This window comes from Erinaceus europaeus, chromosome 3 (genome assembly GCF_950295315.1).
Source record: "Erinaceus europaeus chromosome 3, mEriEur2.1, whole genome shotgun sequence".
NCBI classification, from domain to species: domain Eukaryota; kingdom Metazoa; phylum Chordata; class Mammalia; order Eulipotyphla; family Erinaceidae; genus Erinaceus; species Erinaceus europaeus.
Genome location: NC_080164.1, coordinates 144557495 through 144572453, shown reverse-complemented (window position 1 = coordinate 144572453; position 14959 = coordinate 144557495). Strand labels below are relative to the sequence as shown.

General features: G+C 42.7%; 1 long non-coding RNA gene across 2 annotated transcripts in view; it reads right to left on the bottom strand.

Moving 5' to 3' along the window:
• Positions 1–14959, bottom strand: part of LOC132537550 (uncharacterized) — a 233266-nt gene that overhangs the window by 179728 nt on the left and 38579 nt on the right. The window contains exon 5 of one of the 2 annotated variants that reach the window (XR_009549022.1): positions 9683–10337. The exons of the other annotated variant lie outside the window; for it this stretch is intronic. This is a non-coding gene — a long non-coding RNA (uncharacterized LOC132537550). Of the gene's footprint in view, positions 1–9682; positions 10338–14959 lie in introns of those variants that run through there. 2 annotated transcript variants of the gene reach the window in all.

The following is a 14959-nucleotide window of genomic DNA, read 5'->3' as shown; positions in this document are numbered from 1 at the left end:
CAACAATAACAAACAAGTTCCCTTAGGACTAGATTGAAGTCATATAAAAGGTAGAGAGTTGCTGCAACTCAGAATCCAGTTTTAAACAGAATAATGGGCTGCAGACTCTAAACGTGGTCTCCTTGCATCAGAACAGCAGTTAGAGCTGCCTCTGCAATTGTCACCCAGCTTTCCTGCTTGTCTGATGTACATCAACGCCTGGTTGAGTACGCAGTGGTTGGACAGAATTATAAGATGATTAATTGATTCACTGAGCCCAAAAGCTATCAAACCAAGTCAAATAGTTTGTTTGGCAGAAGGCCAAGAGAACTCTAAAATATATTTCTGGGAGTAGGGCGGTAGCATAGTGGGTTAAGCGCACGTGGCGCAAAGCACAGGGACTGGCATAAGGATTCCAGTTCGAGCCCCCGGCTCCCCATCTGCAGGGGAGTCGCTTCACAGGCGATGAAGCAAGTGTGCAGGTGTCTATCTTTCTCTCCCCCTCTCTGTCTTCCCCTCCTCTCTCCATTTCTCTCTGTCCTATCCAACAACGACAACATCTACAACAACAAAAAAAAAAACAACAAGGGCAACAAAAGAGAATAAATAAATAAAATAAAATATAGTTCTAAGTAATTTGCCCCTGCACTTCTTCGTCCCGCCTACTATCTACAGCCCCTCCAAATGCATACACATTTTCACAAGAAAGAAATTGGCAATAAATGTGATTCAGATCAACTAAGTAAGGAGATCATAGTAATGTTTAATCTCTAGTGATGCTTATAAAAAATGTATAAACTGTTCCACGAGCAGAAATGTGCTTCTCTTGCCAGTACTACTAGGATAAAGTCATATCTCATAGGATGCACTGACAAGAACATCATAACCAAATTATTTGAGAATTTCTCAAGTCTCTAAGACAAAAGGCATCTTTTTCAAATGAAGGGTGACCCAATATAAGAGGTATTCCTATCTGTTTCTACTGACACGTTGCTTTCTGTCTGAGATTTTATCTTTAGTTCTCCAGTAATCCAGTGGGAGCAGAGAAACCTCAAACAATAGTCTCTTTTCTGCTATACACCCACTTTTTTTTCTTTTTAGGTCAGTGTGAACAACTATTATTAAATGGTCTCGGGTGCAAAGCGGCAGCCGTGGATAAGCTAAATGTTTGTGACACCCAAATAAAGATGTTGCACACTGCTGGAACCTCAGAACCACACAGAGAGTATCTGAAATGGAATTACATGCTGAGGTTCCCTTAGCCTGACTTTAACTCTTGGCTGACACTCAAGAGGAATAGGCAGAACCCCAGGTTGGCCAAAAGAGGGCAGTGTTTGCTATCTTTCATCCCAGCTCTCTGCTCTTAAGGGAACTGAGCCAAAAGAAAACTATGCCTAGCATTTCATAACACAGGAAGTGGGGAAGAAGATTAGATACTGGGCTCTGCCGTCACCACAAAATCAGAAGTGCATTTAGGAAAGTCGCCTTTTTTCCCTTCGGTGAAAGTCTGCCCAGTACAGAGTTTTTTGTTTTTTAGTCAGATTAACCAAAATTCACAGAGAAAAACAATAAAGACCTCATCTTTTCCCAAATTATAACATGTCACAAAGCTCACTGAGTTCAAACCCTTCTTTTTGCAGCTAAGGACCAGGTTTGAAAAGTTAGCACTTGTTTCCCTTTGTGCTCAGATCCCATTATCAGTATGTGGGGAAGGGGAGTCAGGTTTTCCTCTCCAGGTACTTAGAGGACTTTCACTTCAAAATAAAATGCATGTATACCCTGTGAGAGGGGGGTGATGGTGGGAGGGGGAGAGTAAATCCTGTTCCTGCCCTCATTATATTGGTTTGGCCTTAAGTCACCTTCAATAGTAAATAGCTTTCAAGCTTTCAAATCATACCATTTTACCCAATAAAGTATTGCAATTTGAACATTCAAAAGATGTGCATGGGGAGTCGGGCTGTAGCGCAGCGGGTTAAGCGCAGGTGGCGCAAAGCACAAGGACCGGCATAAGGATCCCGGTTCGAACCCCGGCTCCCCACCTGCAGGGGAGTCGCTTCACAAGCGGTGAAGCAGGTCTGCAGGTGTCTATCTTTCTCTCCTCCTCTCTGTCTTCCCCTCCTCTCTCCATTTCTCTCTGTCCTATCCAACAACGACAACAACAATAATTACAACAATAAAACAAGGGCAACAAAAAGGGAATAAATAAATAAAATAAATATTAAAAAAAAAAAGATGTGCATGTTGTCAGTGTACCTACCCGTTCTTAACTAGATTTTTAGATAGATTTGTCTATCGGAGGTGTGGGTCTGGCTTTGTTTTGCCTTTGTTTTTGTGGAAACTGGACCTCACACATGAGTGATTTCACCACTTTGGGCAGCCTTTTTCCATCAGGGAGCAAAAGGGGGGGAGAAGGAGGGAGAGAGAGAGCAGAGATACTACAGCACCAGATCTTCCTCTAGTACTATAGCACCTCCCATGTGGCACTTCAGCTTGAGCCCAGGCTATTCCCACAACACAGCAAGCACTCTGCCTAGGAACTGCCTCTCTGGCCCTTATCTGTCTATTTAAGTGTACCTATTGTTTTATCTCCTCTTAAATTACACATCATCACTTCCTTTTCATACATAACTTCTGAATCCCTGCTATGTGTGAGGAGAACATGGTTCTAGCCTTTAAGTGACCAAGAGTCCAGGAAGATGCAGACAAGGTCATAAATAACCATAATACAAGGCAGAATGGGATATATATATAATATATACTATATATATTATATATAATATAATATATATATCAAAAAAGATTGGATTGAGTGGAGAGCAGAGGGGTCATCTCAGAAAGAAGAGTCTGCCTCATGCCCAGAAGAAATGAGTAGGTTTATAAAGACAGGCTGATTAATAGAGTGCCAGACCTGAACAAAGCACTTATAAAAGAAAAGGCCAGGATGCTAGTTAAAGCCACAATGTGAAGAGCTTTAACATCAGGTCGGTGGATTGATTCCAAGAGGCAGTCCCAGAAACCACTGGAGACTTCTGAGGCAAGCAGGACCCTGGATGGAGTCAATTTTAGAAAAATTAGTCTGATATGAAGTAGATCTGATTCAAAGGTAAAGCAATATGGTGGAGAAACAGCATAATGACTATGCAAAAAGACTTTAATGTTCAACATTCTACAGTCCTAACTTCAATCCCTGGCACCACCATAAGCCAGAGATGAGCAGTATTCTGATAATAAATAGAGAGAGAGCATTAGGGGTGGGGGGGGGAGTAACAGAGGTCAGAAGGCACTGTTCCTGCAAAAACAGATGTAAGATTATTACAGTGGACACAGCAGAAAAGAAAGAAGGGAAACGATGGCAGGCTAGGATAGGTAGGACAACAGACAGAGAGACGGTGAGTAATAGCGCCATTAGTAGGAACATAAAAGGAGTATCTGGGGAGCTGGGCAGTAGCACAGCATGCTAAGTGCAGGTGGTGCAAAGTGCAAGGACCTGCGTGGACCCGCATAAGGATCCCGGTTCAAGCCCCTGGCTCCCCACCTGTAAGGGAGTCGCTTCACAAGCAGCGAAGCAGGTCTGCAGGTGTCTATCTTTTTTTCCCCCTCTCTGTCTTCCCCTCCCCTCTCCATTTCTCTCTGTCCTATCCAACAACGATGACATGAGTAACTACAACAATAAAACAACAGGGGCAACAAATGGGAATAAATAAATATATATTTTTTAAAAGGAATATCTAAAAGCCGGTTTTAGGGATTTCAGGAGTTTGGACTTGTTTGTAGTACATTCCTATAAAATACTAATACTGGGAGTAGGGCAGTAGCACAGTGGGTTAAACGCAGGTGGCGCAAAGCACAAGGACCAGCATAAGGACCGGTTGGAGCCCCTGGCTCCTCACCTACAGGGGAGTCGCTTCACAAGTGGTGACACAGGTCTGCAGGTGTCTTTATCTCCCCCTTTCTGTCTTCCCCTCCTCTCTCCATTTCTCTCTGTCCTATCCAACAATGATGGCATCAATAACAACAATAAAACAACAAGGGCAACAAAAGGGAATAAATAAATAAAATTTGTTTTTAATTTATAAAAAATACTAATACTGAGGTACCCAAGCAGAGCTGAGAACCAGAACTGGTGCTAAGAGAAAGGTCAGAAGAAGGGCACATTCCAAATTAAACTTGGGTCAGTCCTGAAAATTGCCATTCTAGAAGACTCTACCACTCAGACATCCCACCCTATTGTCTAGTAGTTCATAGTCCTCTCTTCAAGATACTATTGATTCGGGAATGTTACAATCTTGGATCTCATTTAGTTTTCACTCGTGTTGATACTGCTATACACTGTTCTAATATCACCCAATTTCTAGAATAAAGATCATTGTGAAACATAAACTTGTCCTGGAAAGAAAGAATTCCAATTTGCTTTACAACAGTATTATTTGTATAGAAAACCATGTTAGTATCAAATTCCATCATAAGGACTTTGAATACATTTGAAAAGTACAACCTGACTTGGGACTAGAAAATAGTTCACCCAGTAGTAGGTGTTCTTACCAAGTTTAGGGCCTTATGTTCAAATCCTGGCACCATATGGAAGCTCCATAGAGGGCAGAGTGGTACTGAGGCATCACTCCTCTATGTGTTTATCTTCTCCTCTTCCTACTCTCATTTCCTCTTTCTTTCTCTAAAATGATGGAAAAACTGTTCCCATCTTAGTAATATTATTCATGTATGACTACCCTTGTGCTACATTTAAAAAATGATCTGGTAAAAACTATATAATCAACTTTCAGTCTTTTTTTCCCCTACAGTTTTATTGATGGGCCTTTTATTTACTTATTTATTTTCTACAGGTTTATTGATGAATCCACCATTCCCAGTGGCCACTTTCTCCTTATTTCATTTCATTTTTCTTTGAAAGAACAGAGAGAAATTGAGGGGGAAAATAGAGAGGAGAAAGACAGACACCTGCAGACCAGCCTCACTGCTGATGAAGTGTTCCCCCTGCAGGTGGAGACTGGAGGCTTCAATCCAGGTCCTTGCACATGATGATATGTGCATGTAACCAGGTGTACCACTGCCCAGCCCCTCAACTTACCATCTTCTAACATTTTTAACAGCTTTCCTACTTTGTTTGTTTGTTTGTTTGTTTATAGAGACAGTAAGGCAGAGAGAAAATGAAAGAGACCTCACCCCTGAAGCTTCCTTCAGTGCAGTCAGGGCTGGGTTCAAACCTGGGTCACACATATGGCAAAGCAGCACACTGTCCAAGTGACTGAGACAAGTAAACACAGAATTACTTGAAAAGAACATGAGGCAGTTGTGTGGTATGATTTTTGATGGCAAGGTCTGGAATCAAGTTTGGATTTGGCTCTCTCCCTTTGTAGCTATGTGAAAAGCATAGACTGTATAGACTGTTTTGTACTCTGTTATTACAACCCAGGTTTATATGAAATTACTTTGCATAGCTTCTAGCACAGGGTAGCTGTTTAAAAGTAAAGAGTTTAGACTACTTTGTGATAATCCAACTGGAACCCTTACTCATCCCAAAATAAATGTCTCCCCTTGTCTCCCTCCCCTTCATCCTTATTCCAACTTTATGGGGTAACATAGGGCACAACATCCCCTTCTGATTATGTTTTAGAGTTTGTTTGTTTTTTTTCATTGGGCTCTTTCTCTTTCCATTCCACACCCTGGGTATTCAGCAGCATAGGGCTTGCCTTTGGCCTGAGGACAAACACCTCAGACCTGAGCCAGAAGCAGTCACTCTCTTGGAAGCTCAGAACTCTCAAAGGCTCAGCTAGTGAGCATGATTCCCTGGATTCTCTCAAGTGAGCAGGGGCCTTGACAAGAGTGACTAGACAGTGTTACTACAAAAACAGATGTGATGGTCACAGCATGAAAAGAAAGAAAGAATCCAGGTCCAGCTGGTATTTGGAAAGTGGATACCCTTACCATTTATTAAGATAATGGTTAGACATTTGTAAGTGGAAGTTAAGAAAAATCAAACCAATCAACCACTCAAGCCTATGCAGCTGAAGGGTTTCTCTCACTTTGTCATATCTTGATGAGCATGGACTATTGCTGAGTTGGTAAAATCAATTAATCTAATGGCTGTAGACCCAGAAATTCAAGAAGTGCCAAGAGAATAAATCAAATGTTAAGCAGAATCTGTCCCAGTCCTTTGCTAGGTGTCATCTCTAGCTTTGTGTCTCAGGGATTTGAGTTCTCTTCACACTGTACCCTTCCTCACTGCAGTGGTGTTACTGGATGAACACTGTCTGCATCTCCTAGGAAAATAAGAACTCCAAATGGTGCCAAATCTTTTTCCCAACAGTCCTGGATCATTCCAGAAGCCCCTTCTGACTCCTTATCTAGTCTCTTGACTTCTAGGAAAGAGACAGATGGTTTTCAGAATCATATCTATTATTGTGCATTTATAATGCACCCAACACTGTTCAGTCACAAGATGCTTCATAAACATATTTTCTCTTTGTCCTCCATTCCCAACAAGCTTGTGAGGAGTTAATGAGGCCCTCTGGAGTACACTGAGTGCCTTCAAATTCCTGTGTGACTCTCAACAGCCCCTTATTCCCACTGATGGCTACAAGATGGAGGCCATTAAAGAAATTACCACACAGAAGTCACCTAGAAGCTCAGGGAAGATAAAGTGGCTGGGAGACCCCCCAGGATAGCACTTACACCACAGCAGGTACCCCCAAAACACATGAGAACCCACAAGCTCCCAGGGAGAAAACCAGAGCTCCCATGGGCAATACCTGGAGCTGACCTACCTTAACTGACAAAGTTGGAACTCAAACCCTGAACTCTCCATTAAAAATGACTACACACAATGTGATCAAGAGAAAATGAAAGAAAGGGCCTTTTGTTCCCTCCTTTTATTGAGAACTTCCCTGATGGAGCTACCCTGTGCCCTCTCTGCTTGTTTTCCTCCCCCTCCTGAGGTTAAAGGTCAGACTTTGCAGGAAAGCTGTGTATTATTGGGCTTGGTCTAAGGCTTACTGCCCTCTCACTGCAGAGCTAGTCCATTCTGTGGGGCACACTCATCTTCAGCCAATAATCTCATTATCCCCATTTATCTGTTTAGCAAATACTAGTGGAGCATCTTATTAGGCACAAGATAAAAAGACAGTGTCAGACCTGATTGGATGACAGCTGAGTCACTGTTTGACAGAAATAACAGAATATGTGCAGGAAATTACGGAATCTTCTTCTTTATAAAAATAACACAAGTTCTTTATCAGCTTTCTATCTGGATACCTGATTCAGTGGACAAGAGCGCAAAAGCCTGAAAGAGATTCAGGTGTAGCTCAGGAGAGGTTTGTCCGTTGCAAGCTGATTGACAGCTCAGAGCAGAGAAGCTGCACCTGCCTTTCCTAGGGAGCCTCCCTGGAATAACACTCACAAGGCAGTGAAGAGCCCAAATGTCCATCAAATCAGCCTGATTTGCCTCCAATGCCACCATCAAGGGTACAATTTCAGGGGGGCCTTAGTGAGCAGACCCAGTCCTGATTTCCTCTGAGCGTCCTCATGTAGGTGTCAGGAAAAACAGGGGAGATGGGAATGCTGAGTACTAACCAGTAACTTGACATAGAGGCAGCAATCAGCTGATGGTGATTTACAGCCTAAGATTTATTGCCAAGGCAATTTCCTCTCTGGCTGGGTGCAAAGTGTGCCAACCTAGGGTTGTGTCCAATCTGCATAGGTTGAGCTTCCACAGAGACCTGTTATCTGCTGTGACAACAGCGTTCTAGAAAAGTTTGAGCCTTGTGACTTATGTGGTGAACTAGGCCATCTGTCCCTACTAATGCCATCAAGCTGCCAAGTCATCATCCTTTTCAAAAACCATGATCTTGGTCTCTCTGCTTCCAATTTTGCCCACCATAGTTCTTCTTCATATAGTCTTCAAAAAAGTAAATCAGCGTGTGTCATTTCTCAGAATCTCAGGCTTAAAAGTCACTTGTCTCCCCAGCTCAGATTGTATCACTTCTCTATCTCTTAGGGTGACTTGTATGAGGTAGTGACGACAGAGAAGGGATAGGATTTGGGCCACAGATATAATTGACTGGGGAGGACATGTGCCTGGCCATGTGTGTGACTCAGGTTCAAGTCTCAGCACTATGTGGAAGGTGCTGTGACACTAAGGAAGCAGTGAAATCTCTCTCTCCTTTTGTCTCTATCAGAATGAAAAGGAAAAATGACCAGAGCAGTGAAGTCACACTTGGGAAAATAAATAAATAAACAAACAAATAAAGATTTGGGACCCACTTGGAGGACAGAATTAGCAAAACTGGTTGATAGAACAGACAAAGAAAAAATGTAAGAGTAAGTGTCATTATAGCAGCAGTCTGTAATGGGCCTGAGCAGCTGGGTGGGTGGTGTTAGGATTCACTGGGGCGAGGAGAGGAGAGAAGGGGCATGACTGGGCTGAGGGTTAGATGTTAAGTGCTGACTTCCACACCATAAGACTTTACGGTCGACTTTGCAACGACTTGGGCTTTCCTCTGAGTGAGCCAGAGAGCCTCTGTAGGGCTTTGGCATTCTTCACCCCTGCCAGCTTTCTGAATCCAAAAGCCAGAGTCCTCACTGCAGACTTGGGACCTGTCACCAGCTATCTCCCATGGTCTCTCTGGGCAACCCTAACAGGGCTGTTCCTGCTCACCTGTAGACATATCGCCATTTGTCAACACTTTCAGCTATATTTCTTCCTCAGAGCATGTATTTGTGCTTGTTTTTTTCCTCAGCATAGCCTGCTCATCCTCAGAGATTCACTGGATTACCGCTTTACCTCATACAAACCTCGGGTCAAATATCACCTCAAGAAAATTAATCCTGGCCACACTACTCTTTCAGAAATTGCAGCACTCTGCCCTTTCTCTCTTGCCAACACATCCTGTCCCTCTCACCAGCTTTCATCTCCCCAAAAAAGTATACCCCATTTTCATAGACTAACAGCTTTATAATTCACTGATATATCAGCACCTTTCCCCCCTGAATATAAAGTTCATGAAGGCAGGGACTATGTCATTTTGTTCACAACTACATCCCCAGCGCCTAGAACAGTGCCTAGCACATAACAGATGCTCAAAACATACATATTTAATAAATTAAAGTACATTAGGTTAGCTTTATATCATAAAGAATTTCTTGGGGTTGAGCGGTAGCACACCCAGTTGAGCACACACTATTACTATATGTAAAGATCTAGGTTCAAGCCCCAGTCCCCACCTGCAGGGGAAAGCTTCACAAGAGGTGAGGCAGTGCTGCAGGTGTCTCTTTCTCTCTCTCTAGCCTCCCTCCCCTTCTCAGCTTCTCTGTTGTATCAAGTGTAAAGAAGAACAAAAGAAATTTTGAAAATAAATTTCTGTGAATTAAGTATTTGTAAATAGGCAGTAAGGATGAGGATATCGAAGTCCCAGGGTTCTGTCTTGGATCCACAAGTAGTTTCCTGAGTAAACTAGATCAGTTGGCCATCCTGCTATCAGCTTCATTTCAAAGAGGAGAAGACTGAGGCTTCATGATATTTATGGCTTAGTGCAATTCTGATTTTCTAGTGCTCAGAAGAACTGTTACTGTGGCCTGATGAAGTCACCCAGCCAAACAAATAGACCTGAGCAGGACTCGGCCCGTTTTCTCACACTCACTCCCACTAGGGATGTTTCAGCACATGATTAGATCTTTATGAGCACAGATATGAAAAGCTCTGTCATTCATGAAAAAAATCAAGCTGTGACTAACTTTTTCTGTGAGATTCTGGGGAGGTGAGGAAACTTTCCAGTCATTAAGACAGATTTCAAGGCTCTAGGTGGCCTCTTTGACATTCATTTTAGTTTAGTCTTTGTTTTTTTAATATTTATATATATTGGATAGAGACAGAGAGAAATTGAGAGTGAAGGGGAGATAGAGAAGGAAAGAGAGACCTTCAGCACTGACTCATCATTTCTTTTTTTTTTAAGTTTTTTTATTCAGATTTTTATTTTATTTTATTTTATTCAATTTTTTTATTTAAGAAAGGATTAATTAACAAAACCATAGGGTAGGAGGGGTACAACTCCACACAATTCCCACCACCCAATCTCCATATCCCTTCCCCTCCCCTGATAGCCCTCCCATTCTCTATCCCTCTGGGAGCATGGACCCAGGGTCATTGTGGGTTGTAGAAGGTAGAAGGTCTGGCTTCTGTAACTGCTTCCCCGCTGAACATGGGCATTGACTGGTCGGTCCATACTCCCAGTCTGCCTCTCTCTTTCCCTAGTAGGATGTGTCTCTGGGGAAGCGGAGCTCCAGGACACATTGGTGGGGTCTTCAATCCAGGGAAGCCTGGCCAGCATCCTGATGGCATCTGGAACCTGGTGATTGAAAAGAGAGTTAACATACGAAGCCAAACAAATTGTTGAGCAATCGTGGACCCAAAGCTTGGAATAGTGGAAAGGAAGTGTTAGGGAGGCACTCACTGCAAACTCTAGTGTACTTCTGCTTTCAGGTATATATTTTGCAGTAGTTTGTGGATACGTGTGAATGACTCATCATTTCTAAAGCTTCCCACTGCAGGTGGGGACCAGAGGATTAAACTCTTGTCCTTGTGCACTTTCAGCCAGGTGTGTCACCACCCAGCTCTCTCTTTAACATTTGTTAAGCAATTACTGCATTCCAAAAAAACACATTCCCACAGATACTCATAACAGCATTATTCACAATAGTCCAGAGGTAGAAATAACCCGAAGTCCACCAGCAGATGGGTGGACAAGCAAATTACAATACACACAAACCACAGAATATCTTTCAGCCATAAGATGTAATAAAGTCATGCTACAACATGAATGACCCTCCAAAACATTAGCCTAAGTGAAAAAAAACCACATCCAAAAGGTCACTGATTTTATCATTACACTTACAGAGAATGTCCAAAAGTCCACAGAAAACACATTGGTGATTGCCAAAGGCTGGGAGGAGGGACAAGCATGGGGTTTTACTTGGGATGATGGAAATATTTTTGGAATAGAAGCAGTGGTTGCAAAACATAGGGAATGTACCAAATACCACTGAGTTAATCACTTTATAATGGTTGGTTTTAAACTGTAAATTTCACCTCAGTTGTTTTTAAAACACATACACAAAGTTGTTCAAGTAGTCCTCACAAAAACTTAATATATTATATCCTGATTCCATTATTCCAATGAGAAAACTGAGGCTAGAGAAGGTAGGGGAGCTGGTTAAGATCACTAAGACCAGGGACTGGGTAGTATTGCAGCCAACAAAGCACAAAAGTTACCATGTGAGAGAACCTGGGTTCTAGCCACTAGTCCCCAGCCACAGTGGGGACGCTTCACAAGTGGTGGAGCAGGCTGCAACTGTCTCTGTCTATAATCAGAAAGACAGAGAGAGAAAGAAAAGGAGAAGGAGAAGGAAGGAAGGAAGGAAGGAAGGAAGGAAGGAAGGAAGGAAGGAAAGGGAGAAGGAAGATGGCTACCCAGAGTGGTGACACAAAGCCCTAGCAATAATCCTGGTGGCAATAAAAAAATTTTTTTTTTTTAATGAAAGTCACTTAGTCCTTAAACGTGAAACTTGGGCTCTTCTGTATCACCAACCACTCAACCCTAAATTGAGTGTGCATCTTAAGAGAACACAGCACTAGTTGCAGATGGTTCCAATAAAGAGAAGCACCAGGGCAGAGATAAAGCTGAGGAAGAAAGGTGCTGGGGTCTATTTTGGTTTCAATAGAATTCAGTCTTGAACTTTGGAGCTCTTGCTACTTTCATCCCCTAGTGTATCAGAGCTTTCTTGCTTTTCTCAGCTCTGCACCAAGAAACAGCTATGGATGCAAAACCCTTCATCAGGTGAGCTGAGGAAAAGGGCAAAGGAAGAATTAAAGCACTGGGAAAACAACCCAGAACACAACACCAAAGGCCCTGAGAGCAATCTCTCTCTCTGTGTCTCTCTCTCTGTGTCTCTCTCTCTCTGTCTCTCCCCCCCCACCTTCCTCTCCCCCTCCCTCTCTTTCTCTCCCTTCCTCCTGAAAATGCCTGAAGTCTTTGACTCAGCACTGCAGCACTTGAGTGACTTGAATGTAAACATATTTTGAGAGAAGAGCATATTTCAGGGAGTTCCATTTCAGAAGGTTTGAATGTGCTATAATTCAGCTTGTGGAGGGGAACAGGGGTGGTGAGTGGGTGGAGAGAGATGGAAGGATGAAAATGAATGTGGCAGAATGACACAATAATGGAGCTAATGATTTCAACATTTAAAAAGTTGAACGGCACTTAGTGAACACTAGAGACAAGATCCAGTGGGAGGTTTTAAAAATACCTACTCTGACAGTTGCTGTACTTTTGAAGCTACTCCTGTTTGCTTTTTCTCCAGAGCTGATTAGCACCTCAAGTTTGGGACACTTTGGCCACCTCAGGGTTGTAATGAGGCCTAGCTCCAGGGAGCCACTTCCAGCCAGGGCTGAGGCTCCAGACAGTCCAGGTTGTTTATGGAGGTGGAGGAGGGGAAGACGGAAAAGGCTGGAGAAATGCCAGGCAGGACTGAAGAGGAAGGGGAACCCCACAGTCAGGCAGCAGCAGATTCACTTGAGGGTGGGGGATGGGGGGCTGCCAGGGTGAGAGCAGCTTTCTATTTTGAAAACTCAGGACACTCTGATCCACTAAACTCTTAAAGAATCTTCACTTCATCTTGGATGGAGTTTGAAGGAATTATATGAAGCGAGATAAGCCAGAAAGAGAAGGGTGAATATGGGATGATCCCACTCATAGACAGAAGTTGATAAACTAGAATACAAAATGGAAATACAAAGTGGAATGTGGACTGGGATTGGTGTATTGCACCAAAGCAACGAACTAGGGGTGGGGTGGAGAGGGTCACTTTCAGGCCTGGTGCATGATGGTGGAGGGAAGCCTACACTGGGAGTGAGAGTATTTAACAGACAGACATCTACCATGGTGAGATGAGAAATTAGACCCTGGTGGGGACTAAAAAACTAATAATAATAAAAAAATTAAAAGGGTGGGGACTCAAAAAAAAAAAAAAGAAATTGGACCCATATGTCAATACCTGCATTCACTGCAAACTATTTACTATTACCCCCCCACCCCAGTTAAAAAATACATATACTCAGGGAGCAGAGCATCTATTAGAGATCAATTTTTAACATACTCGTGACCTAGGTTCAAACCCTGACAATTCATCACCTGAAGAAGCTCCATGGATGGTGGAACAGTGCTGTGGTATTTGACTCCCTGTCTGTTTCTCTTCTCTTCCTCTCTGTCTCTCTCTCTGTCTCTGTCTCTTTCTCTGTCTCTCTCAATCTCTGTCTCTCTCTCCATATATATATATATATATGTCTGAAATAAAAATAATAAAGAGAGAGAGAAGGGCTCACAGGAAGCAGAGTAGCTCTACTTTATCTGCACATCAAGGAACTCCAAGCAACACTGAGGCCCAAATGCCCTGACTGTCTTATGGGCATAGGCTGAGGGTGCCTGCAATATAAATCCACTGCTCCTGGAGGCCACTGTTTCCATTTTGTTGCCCTTGTTGTTATTATTGTTGGATAGGACAGAGAGAAATGGAGAGAGGAGGGGAAGACAGAGAGGGGGGAGAAAGACCTCACTGCATGTGGGGCGACTCCCTCCAGGTAGGAAGCCAGGGCTCAGACCCCAATCCTTACACTGGTCTTTGTGCTTTTATGCCATGTGTGCTTAACCCAGTGCGCTACCACCCGACCCCCTGAGTAGTATTTCATTCTATTTTTTTTCAATTGGAAGTGTTCTTTTTTGAATTTTTTAATTATCTTTATTTTTATTGAATAGAGACAGCCAGAAATTGAGAGGGATGGGTGAGATAGAGAGAAAGAGAGGCAGACAGACACCTGCAGCACTGCTTTATCACTTGTGAAGCTTTCTCCCTGCAGGTGGAGACCGGGGACTGGAACCTGGGTCCTTGCACATTGTAACATGTGAGCTCAACCAGGTACACCATCACCCGGCCACTATTTCATTCTGTATATATACCACAACTTTCTTAGCAATTCATCTGTTGTTGGACACCTTGGTTGCTTCCATACATGGGCCATTACAAATTGTGCCGCTACAAACACAGCTGTACATAGATCTCTTCAGGTGGGTGCATTTGCTTCCTTAGGATATATCCGTAGGAGAAGACTTGCTGGGTCCATTTTTAGCATTCTGAGAATTCTGCAGACTGCTTTTCACAGAGGTTGGTGGCATTTCTATTGGTATAGATACACTATGTATTGATTGAAAAATCTGCTAGAGTCACATCTGGGGGGAAAATTATGTCCAGTTGTATAAAGACCCTTGTATAAGCAATTTCACCAGTCTCTGAGGCTTTTTTTTTTTTTTGAAGGGCTCTCTGGTGTCTGATATTTCAAATAGAGTATTAAAATACAAAAGTAAAATATTTCTTGGAAAAGAAAAACAGATGAAAAGAATGGAAATTAACGGAGTGCCAGCAGATGTGTATGTAAGAAAATAAAACGAGGGATGTGGACAAGTGAATAATAAATGGAGGAATGTTTGGGTCATATACCCAAATGCTTTCTCTGTAGCCTTCAAGTGAAGTGAAGCAAAAGTCAAAGTTGAAATTCTGATTTGGCTGCATATTTGTTTTAATTTTAAACTTTTTAGATAGAAACAGAAAGACAGAGGGAGAGTGAAGGAGACCACAGAACGGAAGCTTCCTTCAATGTATTGGGGGCCAGGCTCAAACGTGTGTTGTGCACATGGCAAAGCAGCACACCTACCAAGTGAGCTATTTTCCCAGCCCTTTGCCACTTGTAACTTGAGATGATGGGATTATGCTGTGGGACTTTAGGCAAGTACTTAACCTCTCTTCTCCTACTCCTCTTTAGAAAGGCATGTTACCACTATACATTTAATTAATTAATTTCTTGAAAGGGTTATTTCCTTATTGTGAAAGAGGTATTCAAGGAGAGACGGAAACAAGAGAA